Source organism: Anabrus simplex, chromosome 2, assembly GCF_040414725.1.
Source record: "Anabrus simplex isolate iqAnaSimp1 chromosome 2, ASM4041472v1, whole genome shotgun sequence".
Taxonomy (NCBI): domain Eukaryota; kingdom Metazoa; phylum Arthropoda; class Insecta; order Orthoptera; family Tettigoniidae; genus Anabrus; species Anabrus simplex.
Genome location: NC_090266.1, coordinates 1072847803 through 1072866996, shown reverse-complemented (window position 1 = coordinate 1072866996; position 19194 = coordinate 1072847803). Strand labels below are relative to the sequence as shown.

Genomic DNA, 19194 nt, shown 5'->3' with positions numbered 1-19194 from the left:
TCCGTGGTTCAAATCCCGTTCACTCCATGTGATATTCGTGCTGGACAAAACAGAGGCGGGGCAGGTTTTTCTCCGGATACTCCGGTTTTCCTGTCATCATCCATTCCAGCAACACATAATAATAATAATAATAATAATAATAATAATAATAATAATGTTCCGGACCGTCGTCAAATGTGCGGACCGCGCTGGAAACGGCTCCTGGACGGGTAATGACTAAGAATGCAGTCCGGCCGCGGGTTCAGTGCCTTCTAGGCACCCAATATGACACCACGCCGGATCTCCTGAAGGATTTTATCCATATTAAAAATGATTATAGGAAAAGATGGCAAAGATTTACGGACCCAACTGACCGGGAGGAATACCTGAGCTTAGCCCGGGAAGTACGAAATCGATTGCTGGAAAGGAAGATAGAAAAATGGGAGGAAACATGCCGTAATCTAATAGAAAACGAGTCAGACCGCGAATTTCGGCGGATTATATATCTAAAACAATAAGCATTCAATTATAAATTTCAGTATAATACCGTAGCGAAGCACGGGTATCTTGCTAGTTATAAAAATAAATCTGTGGCTTAGTTCAAAAAGGGCCAATGTAATTTTTTATCGAAATTTAGATATTCACTGATACAAACGCGTTTTATCCTGGCTTGCAACATGTTAAAAGGACCAATGTCTCTGTTAAGTACTAAACGAACAGTTAACGTTTAATTAAATAAGCCCTTGCCAATAATGTTAGATAACCGATAAAGATTGGAGACCTGGCAATTTTTAAAGAATACGATAGAAACAATTAGCGTTTAATAAGGCGACTTCCACAAATAAAGTATAAAGTTATTTAAAGTTAGTTGTTGAAAACAATAATTGGAAAACTATAAGCAAAACTTCAAATGCTCATAGCTCAAAAACAGGTTTTTTGACATTGGCCCTTTTAGAACCAAGCCACAGAAATATCCAAATAAATAAATAAATAAATAAATAAATAAATAAATAAATAAATAAATAAATAAATAAATAAATAAATAAATAAATAAATAATTTGTTCACATTTTTTGACCTCTGACGATCATCAAGTTGTGAAATTTAACTCATATCTCTAATAGATCATCTTCCTATTCGGAAGCAATGCAACCAAGGATAATATTTTCATCGTGCTCCTATGGACAAGGTTTTCCATTATCAGTTAATATTTGCCCATGCGACCTGGATGTAGTGTGGCGCTTCCATGAACATTGCGCTCTCGCAACCTCGAAGTTGAATATCTTCCTCGTTGGCATTGTGATTCGTCAATACAGAGTTTTCGGTTTTTACTCAGAGAGCTATCCGTAGTGGTGATGCAATTAATGGGAGAGGAATCTCGATAGCAGGGCGACATTTCCACTATCTTCTCAACAAGACGGCCACGGTTCGAATCCTGACCATTGAGTGTTAAATATCTAAAATGAAAAATCATATTCCTATGGTTTGGATTTTACTTAAAACTCGAAATCCTGCAGCTATGATCTCGATATCAATAGGCACATAGATGTTTTTATTTTATTTTTTCTTATAAGTTGCTTTTACGTCGCACCGACACAATAGGTCTTATAGCGACAATGGTACAGGAAAGGGCTAAGAGTGGGGCGGAAGCGGCCGTAGCCTTAGTTAAGGTACAGCACCAGCATTTTCCTGGTGTGAATCTTGAAAACCATGGAAAACCATTTTCATTGCTGCCGAAAGTGGGGTTCGAACCCACTATTTCCTGAATACTGGATACTGGCCGCACTTGAGCAATTGCTACTATGGAGCTCGGTACATAGAATTGTACTCTTGCATTATTATTATTATTATTATTATTATTATTATTATTATTATTATTATTATTATTATATTTATTATTACTACAAATTTCTTGGGATCGTAGATTTGGTCCAGTTTCACGGCCGCCAACCCTATGTAGAGGGATGTATTCAGTATAGGTTTCTTTATAGTGGTTGATAGTGTGTATGCTAAAGAGCCTCCGTGGCTCAGACGGCAGCGCGTCGGCCTCTCACCGCTGGATACCGTGGTTCAAATGCCGGTCACTCCATGCGAGATTTGTGCTGGACAAAGCGCAGGCGGGACAGGTTTTTCTCCGGGTACTCCGGTTTTCCCTGTCATCTTTCATTCCAGCAACACTCTCCATTCTCATTTCATAGCATCTATCAGTCATTAATAAATCACTTTGGGAGTGGCGATCCTATCGTACTAATAGCCTATATCTGCTTCATTCATTCCATCCCTGACCCGGTCAATGACTGGAAAGCAGGTTGTAGATTTTCATTTTCAGTGTGTATGCTGTGTGTAGATGAAGATATGTATATCAAGAAGAAAACAAACACCCAATCCCTAGAAGAGTCTTCTTGGGCATATAGTACGCGAACCTTTTCTTGAGCCCTGAGCTCCATAGTGCAGAATGGGAACCAGGGCTCAAGAAAATGTTCGCGTACTATACTTGAACCTGTGACCTGAAAGGTTGTAACCTAGACAATTGCTTTAGCCTAAATTGCATTCCTGTGAACCAATGTCCTTTTGGTGCTGGGATTTCATTTTTCGCCTTGTAGATAGTGCTGCAATGTGCGTATGTCTTTCAATAATAGAAGGTAGGGTCCGTTTAGACTGCATTTCTCGCTGAAATCCACCTTGATCCGTGTTATAAATTCAGGAAGGGGTATAATTAATAAATCGCCCTTTCGTTGATTTGTCAATTTATGCATTGTACCGGGAGGTACACCTCCACGCCGCTAATTTAAAATGTGCGCCAGTTGAAACTCCTCTGCTGGAGGAAGTCTGAACTTTATTGACGGTATTAATTTTCTACTTTCTCAGAAGATGTCACTACCTGTAAATTTTGGAGTTTTAGAACTGTGTCATTTTTGATGTGTTTTTGTTTTGCTTGAAGTAAGAAGTGTGAACTTTCTCTTCTAGAGGACACTACTGAAGAACTACAATAGTGCACCCTAGTGCGAAGAAAAAGAACTGTTCTTTGGAGAAAATTTTATTTCAAAAGTTTGTTCTTTGTTAAATTTCTTTCAGTCATTGGTTAAGTTGGCAATATTACCCCTTTCTTTCCCCTTGTTTTAAATCTAGCCAATCCCGAATTTCTGAAATTAATTTTCCACCAATAATGTGTTTCTTCTTCATCTTGTGTAGGGGTTTCTCTTTATTCTCCAATAAAGTGATTGTGGGCGAGTATTCTCATTCCCCTAACGCCTAGAACCTTCCGCGAGGGTATATAAACTGCTGATTTTAGGGTCTCTGCGCCACTTCTGTTCCATCTTTCAGTGTGTAAAGTACATAGCAGGGGGCGGGAAGCGCCTCTTTCTTCGGCAGCGGTCAACAACAAGGTAATGGCCAATTAATAACTTATTTCTTTGCTAGCTCAGCAGTTTAACTCTCGGGGCGGGTCCGAAGCTTTTTCCATTATGTAACCTTCCTTAAAATGTAAAGAAACTTGTATCTATTTCATCTTTTAAACTGCATATCGGGATAGAGAGTGCTTAACCCTCTCGAGCTCCCAATCATATTGTTTTGAGGTGAACTTATTTTTCTCAACCTATTCTTCGTTAATATAATGTAAATTGTTCTTTTCTGAAGTCACCTCTGTAGTATGGGATTAGCCCTTGCATTAACGGCCTAGTGCCAAGTAGGTTTTAAATAAAGTGTATTAGGAGTGCGGAGAGCCTCCTTTCAAGTTGGTATTTTAGAGGCCATATAATTAACCTTTTCTCACTTAATAGGCCTCAGTAGATTGGGTATTTTACCCCTGGGTTTATGTCCGTTGAGGACAGCTCGAAGGTGGAGTTTGGTGTGGCCTGGGAGAGGCTTAAAGTTGAGAGCGAGTAGTTTTTTTTTTTTTTTTTTTTGAAAACTGAGTGTTGTATGCCTCGAGGAGGCTTTACTGTGTAATTTGGAGCAAGTGCTCCAGGGTTTGATTCGGGTCTTCTGCCCCGTTGTTGAAATTTGTATATCGTAAAGTTGGGCTAGTTGCTCAAGAATTGTGTTTTCAGGGCTCGAAGCCCAAATCCTGTAAATACTGTAATTGTACTTTGTTGCCTTGCTACTCCGTACCTGCCATTCTTGTTATTTTCTGAATTTTGGAAAGAAAATATAACCTTGTTAAATTTTACATTAACTTTAATTCCGTAGTTGGAGACCTATTCACACCCGCACCTTCTTTCACCTCTACCTACCACGGAAATCTCCGTAACATGCATCATCATATACATTAGGATTGTGAAACTAATTTTGTAATCCTCCTGCTCTTAATTCAGTGTTTCTTCTTAAATCGATCAGTCTATGCAAGAGATGCGCAGAATTCACCTTTTTTAATGCGGAATCCCTTACGAAATTCCCAAAGCCGAAAATCGTATTTCCTCTTCACTAACATGTATTTTTGATTTTGTTTCCTTCGTGAAAGCGAGAACAAAGCTTGTCATATATAGTTTTCCTTTCTTCCAATTCGACTGCATTTTCAACTGCTTCTTCTACATGTCACCGAGCGAGTTTGACGTGTTAAGGTTGCGCAGCTGTGAGCTTGCGTTCGGGAGATAGTGGGTTTGAATCCCATGGTCGGCAGGCCTGAAAATGCTTTTCAGTGGTTTCCAATTTTTACAACCAGGCAAATGCTGGGACTGTACCTAATTAAGGTCATCGCTGCTACCTTCTCAGTCCTAGCCCTTCCCCATTCTTCCGTCAGTAAGACCTTTCGATATGTAAGTGCGACGTAAACAAGCAGGAAAAAAAGGGCTTCGACATGTAACTAAGCGAAAGTACCTTCGAACGTTTGAAAATGACCACTGCTTCTTGCCAACTTCATTAATCCAGAACTTCGCAGCTTTTCCGTTATAAGCATTAAAAATAGTGGGCCCTTTAGGTTTCCTTTCTGGACTAGGAATGTAGCTGGAACTCGATGACGTACACGGGGACAGACTCGTTGCCTCACTAGATTCCAGGGATTCATGTTGTTATCTCCTTCGTCATCTTCTGTGATCGAAGAACGAGTTTCGCGATCAAAATCACTGCAGTTGTCACTATCACTACTGTTCTCATTTATATCAAGAGACATCTCCGTAAAACGGTGAACGCCTGTTTGATTACTGTCAATTAAATCGTTTTACAAATTGACTCATTTCTTCTTTTAAATTATTTTCTGTCGTAGAAGAAAAAACCTTTTTTTTTGCTAGGGGCTTTACGTCGCACCGACACGGATAGGTCTTATAGCGACGATGGGATAGGAAAGGCCTAGGAGTTGGAAGGAAGCGGCCGTGGCCTTAATTAAGGTACAGCCCCAGCATTTGCCTGGTGTGAAAATGGGAAACCACGGAAAACCATCTTCAGGGCTGCCGATAGTGGGACTCGAACCTACTATCTCCCGGATGCAAGCTCACAGCCGCGCGCCTTTACGCGCACGGCCAACTCGCCCGGTGAGAAAAAAAAAAAAAAAACCTTATACTCTAAATAACGTGAATAGTTCCCTGTAAGGAATACATTGTGACTCTTCTCTTTTATTTTAAACAACCCTTCCAGTTAAATGTTTATAATGGAAACTGCTCTCCGGCTTATCTGTCCACGCACTTTCACGCGCAGGTAGGCTAGCAGCCGGCCACCAGTTAGGGTCGTCCAATTCAACCAGTTACAGTCACATATAATGTATTTCTATGTGTATAGTATGGCCCTAGATTTGCTACTCTTCCAGTTCAAAGCGGCAGCTCATTTTTTTGCATTGCTGCACCCCCCCCCCCCCCCCACGCCTCCTCTCTCCCACTACAACACACGGAATGAACCGTGAAAATTAGAGGTATGATTCGGCACGAAGAGTTTCGATATTTCCTTTGTGAGAATGAGCTGTAGAAGCCATGGCCTTGATTAAGATACTTAGTGCAAAAATAGAAAACCATTGACAACCATTTTCAGAACTGCAGACGGTGATACAGAGCAGCTGCATGACTCGAACCACGTATGTAAAGTTTTATCATGATTTTATAATTATGGATATAGTTCTGAGCTATTTTAACTTTCACCTTCACAAGCTTGGTGTGCGTTAAAAATGAATGAACTTGACCATTGTACATGAACACTAAGGCTACTCAAAATAGGTTCAATTCCGGCTGCTAATCGAAAGACAGCTTGAGATATACTTCGGTAGTTTTATCCACTCTCTTGACGAGGAATAGTAACTTTAAAGAGTCCATGCAGTCGCCAACTTTCACTGCCCGAATAGGGATCTGTCAGCGAGAATGTTACTTGTTAACAGACACACTTAATTTGGAACGAAGGCGGTGAAGTAAGGATATCTGTCACAGCGTTGCTCAAACAGATCGAGTAACATTTAGGAGAGACATGACTGAACCCAGAAAGACATGTGTATTGCAGTCACTACACAAAAGTCCGGCGTGTTGGACTACTTCATCCATGGCTGTAATGACCAGTCCGGTTTAAGAATACAAGGAAATCTATCACGAAAATGTTATCTTTTTCATGTTATTACATTCATTTTATCGTACGTAAGTGCACTTGTTTCTGTATCAATTCATCGGAACAGCGTATTGAAACAACATTTGACCACAGAACTCACTATCAACAGTGTTATTCCGATGAAGCCGACATATTGAGGGACTGTGGTCCAAAGCATTTAAATGAAAAACTAAAACAGTATATTTCCGTCCTGAAAGTCTTATTCTGTGTATAAGTTTTGAATACGTACCGTATGTATATGATTTGTTTTATATGCTCTTTTGTTATAATTACGTATTTATTTTTGTAGTTTTTCGCTAAGTAGGTGAAAGGTCTGGTGATCTCGCAGGCCAAGGCAACTGGTCGACATTCTATAAGAGCATATTAGATGACAGTAGCGGTATGAACACGAGAGTTATCCTGTTGGAAAACACCCCATTGAACACTGCGAATGAATGGCAGCTCAACCGGTTCATTCACCAGTCCGACGTACAAATCCTCTGCCGTGTGGTTCTTGGGATAACGACGAGAGTGCTCCTGCTGTCAAAGGAAATCGCTTCCCAGACCATAACTCCTGGTATAGTTCTAGTGTGTTGAAGCTGCAGACAGCAGGAGAGCAAAATGTATCGAGTTCGTAGCAAGGAAGGCTTCGAGTTCGGTTTTGTGGATCCCGATGCTTTGGCAATTCCATGTTAGTACTCGAAGCCCCTGCGTGTTATTATTATTGTAGTTATTATTATTATTATTATTATTATTATTATTATTATTATTATTATTATTATTATTATTTGCCAGGTCTCTTAGCCAGGGCATTGACAGGGCCGCGGCCAGCATGTTGACTATCATAACTCTAGTGGTTGTGATTGCGGTGTGGTTAAGGTTCGGGAAGACGTTTTTCAGAATTTCATCTATTCCTTTCCTTGAACGCTCTCCCTGCCATGCTCCCTGTGAGCTGCTGTGCACGGGACCGAGCTCGGATCCAGCGTTGAAGTGACGACGGATGCCGACACCCGCGTTCTCGCCTCGCCAAGGCCCGGCACGTTAGCGCAGACCCACTTCCCTACCAAGCCCGACACGCTCCGATCCTCGGAGCCAGTCTTTATCCCGAAGTTACGGATCCAATTTGCCGGCTTCCCTTACCTACGTTAGTCTATCGACTAGAGGCTCTTCACCTCCCAGACCTGCTGCGGATATGGGTACGAGCCGGCGCGACACCCGGATTTTCAAGGTCCGAGGGGAAGATCGGGACACCGCCGCAACTGCGGTTCTCTTCAACAACCCGTAAATACCCTTGCAACCAGGTGCAGAGATCTGTACCCTTTATTTACAATAATATTTAAGTGATTTCTTTTTACGTTTACAAGCTGCTCTCACTTCATCATTCCACCAAGATGTTCGCCTTTTCTCATCTTTACACACAGTTGTTCCTAGGCATTCCCTTGCTGTTTCTACTACAGCACCCCATACTCTGCCCTTCCCTTTCTAACACCCGTCAAGTACACTTTATAATCTCCTATCTCTTCCTCGTTATCTCCCCTTACCCGAATATCACTTACTCCTAGCACATCCAGATGCATCCTCTTGGTGATTCAGCCAGTTCTACTTTCTTTCTTCCATAAGCCGCATTAATATTGATAGCTCCCCATCGAATTCCATTTCGTGCACCAAGTTGTTTCCAAGGAGTCCCTCGCCTGTCAAATGGGAGTGGGACTCCGTTACTCCCATAGGTCAGAAGCTTGCTTAAAATGTTCTGAGCTCCGTATATTCATGAAGCAGGATGCTACACTACTTGCACATAGTCCAAGTGAGGATTGTATAGTCCTAGCCGCCTGAGCACAAGGAGGACCATGACTCAGAATATGTCCGAGATGCCCACTCCCATTCCATAGCACCTGGTATCCCGACTCTCAGGACCACTTACTAGACCACTCAGCCGTTGCCCATGGTTCAAGAACTAGGACGTGACTACAGTAACCCACAGCGAGAAGATGAAGAGATTGTGGGAGAAGAAAAAGGCAACGAGATCGGCTAAATAAGTTCACTCGCGCTCCTTAGTTGGGCATAACGAAGAAATAATAACGAAAAGAAGAAGAATAAGAGGAAGAAGAAGAAAAAGAAAAAGAAGAGCATTTGCCTGGTGTGAAAATGGGAAACCACGGAAAACCATCTTCAGGGCTGCGGACAGTGGGGTTCGAAACCACTATCTCCTGGATGCAAGCTCATAGCTGCGCACCCGTAACAGCACGGCCAACTCGCCCGGTTGTAGATTTCAGGAATGTGTATGATTCTGTAGGTCGTGGAGTGCTCATGAACGTTCTCCTGGAGTTTAGAACTGATGAAATATCCTTGGCTATAATCAAATACAGTAGAGACAATACGCGACACTTACGGATTTCGCCTTGATAAAATGGGAGACAATTCGACGGTGGCGCTCCTAGTGACTTGACCTGAACAAATCGCGCTAAATTCAAATATCAATGGAAATGATATAAGGAAATGGATAAATAAATTACGTCTAGAAAGAAAGTGGTATTGAGATATTAACTTCGAAGTTGCTAAAGCAATTCTGGACAAATGAATGAAGAATTATTTAAAAGGTTATTATTCAAAGACTGAAATTAGACACATAAACAAGATATGAAATTGGCTGCTGTGAAATAGCTTGATCTTTCATTTATGCATTACTTTTTTAGCTTTAGCATTCCTGTCTGAAGTTTTACGGTTGGATTTGTCTTTTTTCTCATTTAAAAACATTGTATGATCACATTAAGACACTTGTCAATAAAAACATCGGTACATTCCTTACACACATGATGCAATAAATTAACATTTAAAAGCTGGACAATTTTCCTCTTAACATGAAGCCTACTAGCAGAAAGAAAATCTATAAAATTCCAGCTTTAATCTGAGAAGAGGGATAAAAGAAAGAAAAGTATGAAAATGTTGTCGATAGTGATGCTTTGAGGAATATTTAAAAAAGTAACATACCATTGGCTGTATAGTCGAGGATTTTTAAAGTCGCTGGCCTGGAAATGATCTGAACAGATCTTATAATTCTTATATAAGCGTAACGTCCCTTCTTTCTTGTACACCCAAATCACTTCTATGACATTTCAAACCCCACAGATCACACCTACAACAACACATCGGTATTGAAGGTTAACTGCTGCACTATACAATAAAATATGCGTAGTACATTTTATGCCAGTTAAAATATGGGTCGAGCAGGTCAGAAGATTATGAAGTACTATAAAAATCTCTTTGTCAGTGGAAGAATATATCTGCAAACACAATATTACTTACATGTTCTTGTCACGAGGGAACCTGAAGAACGACCGCGCATGTTTCTCTACTTCGTAATTACTGCAGCCAAACACAGCACATACCTTTCCCCTCATGTTGAGAGTAGATATCAAAGAATGACACACGCTACTATTTAATTATGTCAACTCACTGAAAACGCATAAATAACACCAAAAACTTCACACAAAAATACACGTGCTCTTATGAGAGAATCAGTCCTGTTCAGGTCTATCCGCTAGAGTGAGCTCCAATAGCAGTCCCTCGATATCTCGCTCAGTGTCGCGTATTGTCCCTACTGTATTTTCTATAATTAGGCGAATTCTCACGGACACCTCTTCCCAAGTTAAATTTATGGGTGAACATTCTAATCCATTTGAAATGAAACCAGACCTAATTCAAGGAGATAGACTTTCTCCACTCCCCTTTAATTGCATCCTAGAATAAGTCAGCAGGGAATGGAGATCGAGAATGACTGAAAATGAAACTCAGAATGAGGTAAAGATAGGTTGTGGGGAAAACGTCCTCATGCTGGACTGTATAGCATTTGTAGATGACGTTGTTCTGCTAACAGACAACCCTCACACAACCAGAAGGCAAGTGGAAGAACTACGAAATACTGCTGCCGAAAGAGGGTTGCGAATTTCGTTTGAAAAAGCATTCATAGACTCAAGAAAGAGCAGATGACACGTATAAAATTGTAACACAGTTCAAAGGGATGTCCATCTCTCATTCATAAATACCTGGGAGAAATTCTGACTCCCATTGGAATGAAAATAATGCATTAAATGAGGCGGTGGAGAGGATCGAGATGGACTTGTAGGTGTCTTGGCATAGTCTGAAGGCCAAGTCCATCTCCATTCAAGCCAAATTAAAACATGACTGCACAGTGGTCTGAATGGAGTACCTTTATGGAGCAGAAACACTGAAGAGGGAGCCAGTCCCTATAAAAAGAGAACGAAGATTCCTTCGAAAAATCTTTGTCCAAAAAAGAAGTCGCAGAAGTACCAACATACTTTTCGGTTGAGATCGAACCAGGAACTCTTATAAAACCTTCGAATAATAATGACGATGAAGAAAAGGAGACTGACCTTTTATGGGCATATTAAAAATATGAACCAAGAGAGGCTGGCCAACTGAAAACTCTTCCTGCAAGAAAAATGGAAAACTCAGCTTCGTTGGCTTACACAGGTGCACAAGGACCTGGCAGAAGTAGGTGTGAAGGAGGAAGAGATAAAGGACGGAACAACATTTAGAGGAAAGGTTGTGGGAGTGAGGGATGTACCCTAAAAGCCACTGACCAGGCCACGGAACATCTCGGGAAAGAGCGAAAAATTAGAAGGATCTTTGGCGAGAGTGCAAAGAGAAGGATAATAATAATGTTATTTGCTTTCCGTCCCACTAACTACTTTTTAAGGTCTTCGGAGACGCCGAGGTGCCGGAATTTAGTCCCACAGGAGTTCTTTTACGTGCCAGTAAATCTACCGACACGGGGCTGTCGTATTTGAGCACCTTCAAATACCACCGGACTGAGCCAGGATCGAACCTGCCAAGTTGGGGTTAGAAGGCCAGCGCCCTAACCGTCTGAGCCACTCAGCCCGGCGTAAAGAGAAGGGTACTCGTCTGCATGACGGAAGGGAGGGAAATGCGTGGCCCACAGATGGCCGTATCGATGAATAAATGAATAATAATACTATAGGTTTTGCGTTCTCTTGTGTACTTTTCCCATTTTAGAGCCACCGAGGTGCTGGAATTTTAATTCAAAGAATTTCATTCATGCGCCTGTAAATCTACCGGCACAAGGCTGGCGTATTTGAGCACCTTTGAGCACCTTCCTGCTACGGCGAAATGTATACATCGTTAATAAGCTAAAAAGGATCAAATTTTAGACAGGGAAGCTGCCTTCTGCGTCCAAATTAAGCGGGGACGTGCACTGTTACCAGATGAAAGTTTAGACATCATATCGTTTGCGGCCCGTAGCCATTGTACACCAAGTACTGACATAACAGTCTCCTCTACTCCTGAACACGCCCAGTAATTTTGCATGATATAATCTCTAACCCTTTGTCTCCATGAATACAGTTTGACGGTAGGCTTGATGTAAGGAGACTGACGGTGGGATTAATTGAGCTCTGTTATTACTGTTGACGTTGTTGATTCCTAAAAGGTGGTTGGGTCATCGCGGTCTTTTGTCCTGTGTACTTATGAATTAGAAACTGTGTTGTCGTGTTGTTCAACTGCGATTTTGAAGGGCTACATTTAACATATCGTCGTTGCCGGGACAAAACCTCCTATGTGGTAATATTTTTGGAGATATACTGACCCGCAGCACATACATTATGAAGAGCGAGAATGCCTTGGCAATATGTACACAATATTGCACCTTAGATGACAGAACCTTACCGGCCAAAGTTTTAAGCTAAAATATTTCACATAGGAGGTTTTGTCCCTGCAGCGACGATATGGTCTCCCATACTTGAAACAGGATGTGAAATAGGGAGTGTCCACCATCATTCTCCAAAGGAAGATTGTTGTTCTACGCAACTGTCGATATCGTTATCATAACCACGGAACCTCCAGATTTACTTGGAATCCGAACCACGGGACTTGCCTTTTCTTTTAAAACACCCCCATGCATTAGCCGGGCCATCAAGGTCCAGAGAATAGCATAGGAGCTACCTGCCCGCCTGACATCGGATCGATTCCTGATTCTGTCACACATTTAAGATTGTTTTGAAGAATTGGAACGGGTATGGGTAGCATAATGAGTAGAGAAGTGATTTAAATAGCAATCCCAGGCATCCTAGAATTGGCTCTCCGTGCTTATATCTTTTAACTCCAGCAGAATGCTGGAATGGTACTTTATAAATAGGTCACGGATACTTTCTTCCTAAACTTAGTCCCAGTTTATCACAGATACAAAGAGTAGTACAAGCACCACAGTATTAATACACACAAAATATAGTAGCCACGACCTTTCTTTTCATCCTAAGTCGGCAGCCTTTCAGTTGTAGTGGAACACTTACTTATGTACTTATGTCCCATAACACTCTTGAAAGCTACAAACCGCGCTTGCCTGGGCTTCTGACAGCAAGTTATTGTCAAGCTGGCCCATGAATGCTCATTTTCGTAAAAAGGCATTTGTTTATAGACGCAATTTAAAAATCGGAATTTCAAGATGTAGACAAAGATATGAAAAATCCTACAAGCACTAAAGAGAACTAATACACGCGTGAACTGTGTTAGATGTTAAGATACATTGAAGTCGTTGTGGAAGGGGAAAGATATAGGACAGTAACGTTTCTTTCGAGGAACCTCATCTCCGTAGCTTACAGCCTACAAATTTTTTTTCATTTTTGCTGTACGTCGCACTGGCACAGATAGGTCTTATGGTGACAATGGGATATGGAGGAGCTAGTAGTGGGAAGAAAGCAGCTATGGCCTTTAGTAAAATATAGCCCCAGCATTTTCCCGGTTTAAAAAAGGAAAACCACGGAAAACCATCTTCGGTGCTGCCGACAGTGGGGTTCGAACCCACTATCTCCAGAATGCAAGCTCACAGCTTCGCGACCCTAACCGCATGGCCAACTCGCCCGGTTTAAAAGTCTTAACAGGGTGGGTAAGACCGTGAATCAAACACCTTCAGTTCGCTCTGATACTGGCTGAGGATGGAATAGCCGTGGTAACTATATTCAGAGGCGTTAGCCAAGAAGTACCAAGCCACATAAGTGAAACAAGAGCAGCAACTTGACAAGAGAGAGGGAGTACTGAAAATTCGGGAACTTGAGGTTTGAACTTGGAATATCGGTTGAGTGCAGCTGCCCAGTCTCGTTCTCGACCGTCAGCTAATGGTGCTCGTTGACCTAGATTTTTCAGAGGAATATTAATTCTTCTTTGGTATTGAATGTGTTCCTGGTCCTTTCGTTAATAGTACTGAAAATACGAGCGGAATACTCCAGAATCTGAAGTAGCTACACCGAATTAGTTCAAGATCTAATATGTATCTTTTCACAATATGTAACGTATATGTATTGAAACATCCTCAAATGTCCCCGACCTGAGCCTTGTTTAAACCTGCTAGATTGAGAACACAAGGACAAAACGACTAACCTATTTGCTTTACGTTGCACGGACACAGACAGGTTTTATGGTGACGAAGGCTGGGAGAGAACCGACGGTAGTTTTATTAACGAACAACCCCTCTGCATTTGCCTGATGTAAAATGGGAAACCACGGGAAACAACTTTCAGAGCTGCCGAAAGCGGGGTTCGAACCCAAGCCGCGAAGCCAACTCGTTCGGTCAGAACGATTAACCGATCATGCTAATGAAGTCAGCTGCCGCGTAAGGTACATTAAGTAAAATAATACCTCACAGCTATCTTAATATACCAAACACAGTACAGTTACACGGGATTTAAAGTGACCAGCATGTACACGATTTTGCAATCTGTCATTCAAACAGCATATGTTTTTGAGAATAGGCTTTAAGAATACAGATAATGAATTTAAGTTTTAAATTTCCTGCTGTTAGTACAATCTAGAGAGAAAATTTAATAATAATAATAATAATAATAATAATAATAATAATAATAATAATAATAATAATAATAATAATTTATATAAATTTTACGTGATACTGGATTACAGAAATGTTGCTCTGAACAGTCAATTTCACGCACGAATAAATCTACTGACTGGGGTCTCTCACACTTAAGAAACCTTAATTGCCAACCAGCTATGCTGAATTCGAGCCACCTTATACATAGGAGGCGAGCGAACATCAAACTCCACGAACCAGTGGACTATTAAGATAGATAGATAGATAGATAGATAGATAGATAGATAGATGTTACTGGTAATAAAGGAAATACTGTAACCTTGTAGTTTTACGTGGCTGTTGATGTTGTAATCATAGCTATGGGATTAGCAGTATTACGTGAATCCGAGTCGCAGGATCGTGACTTTTCATTTCAAAATTCCCCGTGCATTGACCGAAATTCGAACCGCAGCCACTGTGGTGAGATACCATTCAACTATCACTCGCTCTGTGATTATGCATGTACTGTATATATGGAACGAGGGATGGGAATAGTGTTTTAGAAGACGATCAAAGATACCATTATGACACTTATCTGCTGTCAGAAAAGTAAGACACATGATATCCCCATTCATAATGACCACTTAACGGTGTCGTGGCGCGGGTTCGACCCACTCACCTTGGGGTCCTGACGGGCGCATAGCTGCACTAAACGACCAGAAACTATACAGAGCAAGAGGTCAACAACTGCTGACTCATATACGAACGTTCGAATACTAGAGGAATGATTGACCTTGATATACAGTACATAGGGGCATGAACTAATTAGTAGCCATAACTTTGACCCTCATTTCCCACGTAACATTTGGTGCTTCCTTGTGCAAATTACTTCCGCCACTTTACTGTCCGAACAATGTTCTCTCTTTTCATTCCCATGCCAAGTAACCTCTTTCATGACCTCGCACTGTTCCGTTGAACGGTGATTCTTTCTGCGAGAATGTACTTCACCGATTAGTTCATCTCTACTCCAGTCATTCTTCTGCCAATCTCCTACACTGTATTACTGAAAGGGAGTGGAAATATGACATGAAAGTTCACAAAAGCAAGCAATCATTGACCACTAGATTACGTCATTGCTGCTGGTTAATTGAAATGACAAGCAGTCGGGAGAGGTCGATAGTTCAGTGATATCAGCTGTGAGCTTGCATCCGGAAGATCGTGGGTTCGAGCCCCACTGTCGGCAGCCCTGAAGATGTTTTTCCGTGGTTTCCCATTTTAACACCAGGCAAATGCTGGGGATATACCTTTATTAAGGCCACAGCCACTTCCTTCCCAGTCCTAGCCCTTTACTATCCCATCGTCGCCATAAGACCTATCTGCGTCGGTGCGACGTAAAGCAAATGGCAAAAACGAAAAGTTTAGTGATATCGTCACTGGCATCTCACCAAGGCAGCCTTGGTTTGAATATTAGACAATGCATGTGAGGTGAAATTTCAATTAGCCCTATAATGAACAGACTAATTACTTTGTTATACAAATTTCTTTTTCAGTACAACTATTTCTAATGGTATAAACGTACTCCATTCCTTCTGCTCAGTTTGTACTTTTTCAGTTGGTTCAAGCTTTTCACCTTTTACGTAACATATGTGTAACAATGGGTAATAAATGATGCAAGAATAAATTAGAATACATAGGGGGTCTATGCGACGGCCTTCTGTGTTACTATCCACTGAGATATATTTGTCATAGAATAGTAAGAACCATCTAGTAGGAAATATTTCAACGTCACTCTTAAGTAATTTTCGCTAATGTCTTAATATCACCGACACTTGCTACTAAAAATGTTAGATATTTCTGTGTTATAATATTAGAATACAAACTGAAATTATTTCCTAAAGTTTTAGTCATAGGTCTATGGATAAATGAGGAAACTAAACACAGTCAACTGAATTGTGTGAGACTGATTTCCCAATATTCATAATTTATGATTTTTCTTTAGTTTGTCATATACTTCCTTTTTTCGTGCTTCACGTGTATAAACATTAATAATAATAATAATAATAATAATAATGTTATTGGCTTTACGTTCCTGTATAAACATTCAACAGTTACCTACAGTCTAACGTGTCGAATGTACACGCTTCTGATTAGAAAGTTTTGAACTTCCATTCTAATATTTTCTGTGACAAATACGGATGGATATTCAATACAAAACCTAAATGCCTCCGTGGCTCAGGCTGCAGCGCGCGGCCCCTCATCGCTGGGTTCCGTGGTTCAGATCCCGGTCACTCCATGTGAGATTTGTGCTGGACAAAGTGGAGGCAGGACACGATTTTCTCTGGATTCTTTGGTTTTCCCTGTCATCTTTCATTCCAGCAACACTCTGCAATACCATTTCATCCGTCAGTCATTAATAATTTCCTCAGAGGAGTGCGACAGGCTTCGGCAGCCGGCACAGTTCCCATCCTTGCTGCTAGATGGAGGCTTCATTCATTCCATTCCTGACCCGGTCGAATGACTAGAAATAGGTTGTGGATTTTCATTTCCATTCAATATAAAACCTGAAGCTTACCCATAAATAGAGACCTTTGTATGGAACACTTCATTAGATAATTCTGTACTATACCCTACTGAACATGCCTTGTTACATTAACAAGTTACTTGAGGAGTGAAAGTGTGCTCATAACGTACATAGAATAATTTGTTGCTTATATCATTCAAATAATTAATATTATTTGTTTTACGTCACACTAACTAATTTTTAAGGCTTTCAGAGGCGCCGAGGTGCCTGAATTTCGTCCCACAAGAGTTATTTTATATGGCAGTAAATCTACCGGCATGAGGCTGGTGTATTTCAGCACCTTCAAATACCACCGGAATGAGCCAGGATCGAACCTGCCAATTTAATCTCAGAAGGCCAGACCTCAGCAACCCTCATCACGAATTGTTCTGGCTGCAGCTCATTGGTAGGACTAGATACTAGTAATCGAAATATGTTCAGACTTCTAGTTGAAAATCTGCCCGGAACAGTAGCAGATCCCATAAAGGCGAAGGGTGGACCTCTCTACCTTCACCTCCCAATCCCATATTAACGTTCACCCCTGGAAAGTGTGTCACAGCGACATATTGATTACAGTTTCGAGCAGATGTTCGGATACTCTTGACCAACTAATGTATACTCTTTCTAAAATGTCATCATGGTACTGGAAAGCAAGGTGTTGCCTAGCCAATAGATAAATATTTAAATGTGCTAATTGTTATACGCAATGTGTGTGTACTGGCGGAATCAAGACATTCAAATCAAAGAAAGAAGAAGTACGTTTAATATCATTGTTGTAAAGTTTTCTAGCCTGGCAAAGCAGCCCTCAAGGTTTGTTTAGAAGCTATTGTATTCAATGTTGCTTAGTTTGGGTATACTTTAGAGAAGCTCGAGGTAAGTATCAAACAATATGCACGTTCACGAAATGCACAAGGCTGATTATTACAGTCAATATTATCTTTCAACGAAAATGGTCAGCTTCCATGATTACCAAATAATCTGAGTTGATCCCACTAAATGCATTCTTACACGCTGGGTCTTTACGAAGTCTAATGGTGACAATTGAAAAAAGTTTGAGTTCAGGGAATACATACGCGGAGACTTACAAGTAAAATCCCCGTACTCTGTAAGAAATAGGAGGGAATTTTCCTGCCGGTTTTGATGCTTAAATAAAGCACAGTTGCCCATATCATCACCTAATCTATTTCTTCTTCTTCTTCTTGTTACTATTATTATTATTATTATTATTATTATTATTATTATTATTATTATTATTATTATTATTGTTGTGTATAACGTAAATGTTATTTTTATTTTCAGGAAACAATACGTCAAACCACTACCACTGAGAACAGTAAGGTAGGTTCTGTTTATGTATAATAAAGATGTAGATAAAGAATATAATTGATACAGCATGTGGCTTAGCAGTGTGTAAGGACTTTCAGGAACTATATGTATATGTTATCACATCGTACATGATTTGGGTGTGTTATTATTGTTTTACTTTAAAGGAATTCAACAACACTAGAAAGGAAATATGACTTCCCAGTTTTTGCATTCTATGCAAATGGAGAAACCTATCTTTAGCAGTTTAGAACATTAATTTACAAGAAATATTTTCTAAAATCGCTGCATTTCATCATCGTCATTATCATCATTACTTGAATGGTATAACATCTAGGCCATGGATCTCTCACTGCATTTCATACATGCCTACTCGATCATTGGTATCATCTATGTTCTCTTCCATTTCTTTCTCTAATCTTCTCCCTGCCTCTTGCTTGCAGCCGTATTGACCTTCTGATGCAAGTTTTAACTCTTATTTCAGTATGTTTTAGTCTAAGCTAAGTTGTAGCATGACATTAAGTTAAATGAGGTCAAGTATTCAAACCCAGTCCACTTCATATTTTCTCGTATTTCACTGATTAAATGATGCACCATGATCAAAATGGCAGGCCCTAATTTTAAAAAAAAATGTTTTTCCTCCAATTAACACAGATATTTTGAAGCCTGTGATACGCAACTTTAGCATACTGAAGCATCTGAATAGGGCAAGCGCAATATAATAAATAATCAGAAACATATGTAACCACACTAAACGAAGCAGCTGACGACCAGCACATAAATCAAATCTTTACAAGGAAACCACAATAAAGTGTTTCTCCTTTATTCACATTTTTCATGTCATGACAGGCATTTCAAAATACTCATACACAGTTTTTATGATCCGGGCCGATGACCTAGATGTTAGACCCCTTTAAACAACAATCGTTTTGATGATCAGTCAAGTAATCCACCCTATGGGAGCGAGGAAGCTGCCTTAAAAATCACTGAAATACTTCTTG

General features: G+C 40.5%; 1 long non-coding RNA gene across 1 annotated transcript in view; it reads left to right on the top strand.

Annotated features, from left to right (window-relative positions):
• Positions 1 to 19194, top strand: part of LOC136863294 (uncharacterized) — a 375222-nt gene that overhangs the window by 259645 nt on the left and 96383 nt on the right. Inside the window, exon 3 of the long non-coding RNA XR_010859190.2 lies at positions 18170 to 18208. This is a non-coding gene — a long non-coding RNA (uncharacterized lncRNA). The remainder of the gene's footprint in view (positions 1 to 18169; positions 18209 to 19194) is intronic.